The sequence below is a fragment of the Poecilia latipinna genome, unplaced genomic scaffold (assembly GCF_001443285.1).
Source record: "Poecilia latipinna isolate Pla-1442-1.1 unplaced genomic scaffold, P_latipinna-1.0 Scaffold77, whole genome shotgun sequence".
Classification (NCBI taxonomy): domain Eukaryota; kingdom Metazoa; phylum Chordata; class Actinopteri; order Cyprinodontiformes; family Poeciliidae; genus Poecilia; species Poecilia latipinna.
The window spans coordinates 58,558-61,761 of record NW_015112693.1 but is presented as its reverse complement, the minus strand read 5'-3'; the positions used below and the strand labels follow the sequence as shown (position 1 = coordinate 61,761).

Here is a 3,204-nt window from a genome sequence, read left to right as displayed (position 1 = left end):
TTTGTCTTTGCAGATAAAATCTTTGCTTTTTTTTTCTAAATAAAATATGAACCTTAAAATGTGAGAGAATATATGGCCTGTTCCTTCTTGTGAATCACAGAGTGTTTTAGAAAAAAATACTTTAACAAGAGTCTGGATGAGAAGCAAATAAGAAATTTATTAAAACCTTGCAAGATGAGAACAGAAATACAGAGTCAAATGAACATGTCAAGTCTGCTCTGGATCTGGCTTCCTTTTATAGGTTCTGGTCAGAGAAGAGAGACTTGATTGGACAAGAGGTGTGAATCTCTGATTGTGATGTACCAGGGACTCTGTGGAGCCCAACACAGATGGTCTGGCCATTTGTCTATTGTTAAGGAAAGGAGGTTGTTCTTTGATGCTAACGAGGGCGGATAAGTTGTATGTTGGCCGTTATGACACTGCAGAGGTCTCTTGACCAATCTCATGACTAGACTATGCAGATAACCTAAAGCAGAAGAGGGGTGAGGGGCATATTACACAATTTTCCATTACACAGAGCAGTTTTGAACCAAGAAAAAAATGACAAACATGAAACCACTAAAACCAAAAGAAACGGTCAAACTAAATAGAAATATTAATTATGAGACTTTGATGAAATTCAATAGAGAGGCAGATCAACTCATCAATTGTAAATGTTAAAACACTTGTATGGTAATGTCATGTATTACTGCTGATCTGATCTCAGGGTAATTTTATCCATAGTGTGATTTCTTTGGTAAACAGCAGGTGGCTAAAGGTTTCTGCTGACTGAGACAGAGGATGACTGAGTATGACTTTAAAACCCAAAATCTGTCTTTAAAAGCATGTAGTCAACCTTTTCCTTTCTCAGAGCTTCTCCAAATGGATGAATGGCAGCTGACTGAGCTGCTTTTTGACCTGTTTTCTTCATTATACATAGTTTTGTTAATACATTAAATGTTGTGTCCGTATTGTCGTCAATTATGCAGCCAAGTGTCAGAATTTACATTTAGCATTTAAAGAGAAAAACATGGAATAGTAACATTTCTGTTGCTGTACTTTGAACCACCAGCGCCTCAATCTTGATTAAATTTATCCTTCTTTTCATTTCTGTGACTCTAAAAGCATAAACATTCCTCTTATAATGTCAAGTTTATGTGAAGCATAAAGAACTCAATAAAAATACTTGATTACTTTTTTCTACCTTGGTTATTGTTATTTACATCCAGTACAAATCAACAACAAATGAGCAAATCTACCAGAGACAGAAATGGAAATCATGAATAATGAACAATAATATGGTTGTATAAACATCTAAATCATTTAGAAGCCATTGTTGTCAAAGTAGAGCAAAATAAAATGAAATGAAATAAATCCAGACACTGATTTTTTTCTCTGTTTTTGTTGCTTCATCGTTAGAAAAACATGTTCCAGATTCTTAAAGTGCAATAAGCTGATACAATCTGGATCTAATTCAGCAACAATTATGGTGCTGGGTGGTTTGCATTTATTTGCAGAGAACATTAAATTTATTTACAGAATTTATTTTACGTTTATTGTTGTTTTGATCAAAGGCATTAGGAAATATTATTCTTAATGTACAGAAGACATCCTCTTGTTCTTCAAACTGTATGATGCTGAAGGGAAGATGATTTATGTTGTTTGTTGCTGACTGACTTTAGCTTGAACATTTTCATAAAGGAGGTCAGTTTATCTAATGAAAAAAAAGACAACTTCAACTGAAAATTTTATCCCTCATAAGAAAGTAAAATAATGCACAGGAATATGAACACACATCTGAACAGACACAGATTATTGGATGGATATTTTTCCAAAGAACCAGATTATGCAGCCTTACCTCCTCCATGTTGAAGGCAGCTTCACTTCTAGAAGACTGACTGAAGGTCCTCAACTTCCTGGTTGGTAAAATAGATAAACTGAGATAAATCATCCAATTCAGATTCATAATTTATGTAAAATGTTGACCAGAAGCAGCGCTGTGATACTCACAAAAACACAAACATAGAGAGAAGTAAACAAACCAGGAGAGATACTGAGATTTTGGCAGCTACTGGACCCCAGTTTACGGTTCTTCCTCTTAATACAGTCAGAGTCTTTCCAGCTGAGCTGATCGTCTCTACAGTACAGGAGTATTTTCCTTCATCCTGACTGCTAACTGAGCAGCTCAGATTCACTGATGAACCTTTCAAAGCAAAGATGCTGTTTGGTTTTCCTTCGACACCTGAAACAAAGATTTGATCAACTAACACTTGAATGTGTATTTATTCTCATCTCAAGAGGTCCAGGAGATGTTCTTTACCTCTTCAGCTATTAAAAGGTTGACTCCAGATTCAGTATCAGATCACCAGATTGCCAAATGTTTTCCACATGGTCTTTTCATATCTTTCCACAATCCTCCTCCTCCTCCTCTCACAGAAACACAATGACACTCAAATGAATGACCTCATGACTGGCAATGCTTTTTCAGAGATCCCTCAGATGTATCACACGGACTGATAGGCTGTTTGCTTTCAGCCAAGCTACCAATTGGCCTTCCTGCACAAAGGTTTGAGGTTTTGTTGGCTGACTTATGGGCCTGGAGTGAAAAAAAAAGGAGGACCAAAACAAGCAGAAATTAATTGTAACTCGGCCACTGTAATTATGTGGTTTGTCTTTGCATGCAAAACAAATTCTGTTAACTGTTTTGAGCAAATATAAGTTCTGAAAGCTGTAGGTTCTAATAGGGGTTGTCACAATATACATTTCAAACTTGATGCTAAGGAAAATATTGAGTGCCATTTCAGATGCCAAAGTTTTATTTACTGCATGCGTCTTTTCTTTTCTGCTGTTTAAGAAGAAAAGAGACACTCCATGCATTACAGCATGGGCCCATGACAATATTTGCATTTTCTAGAAGCCAAGCATCTGGGCTTTGTGCATATGCAGAGCTTCTATTTTTAACCGTCGGCTTATTATGGGGTCTCCGCTTGTGTTGCTTTGTCAGAAATGAAAAAGGTGGGAAACCATTGGATGTGAATGTACCCACATGCACAGGTGCCAGCGTGAAAAACAGCTTTTTTGCAGTGTTAATACTCATGCCTGACTTAATATACGTTATTAATATACAGATGATAAAAAAGGGGAGCTGTCACTGAGTTATTTCCATGGAATCACTTCTGTATTCAGCCTGAAAGAGCAAGTTTATGGGAACGAGAGAGCAGACCA

The 3,204-nt window shown here is 36.6% G+C and overlaps 1 long non-coding RNA gene across 1 annotated transcript; it reads right to left on the bottom strand.

Moving 5' to 3' along the window:
- Window positions 1-1,373: 1,373 nt before the first annotated feature.
- LOC106936622 (uncharacterized) lies at window positions 1,374-2,152 on the bottom strand. The gene is made up of 3 exons (XR_001422175.1): window positions 1,990-2,152; window positions 1,838-1,895; window positions 1,374-1,693 (listed from the first exon to the last, which is right to left on the bottom strand). It is a non-coding gene; the product is annotated as an uncharacterized LOC106936622 (long non-coding RNA).
- Window positions 2,153-3,204: the final 1,052 nt, after the last annotated feature.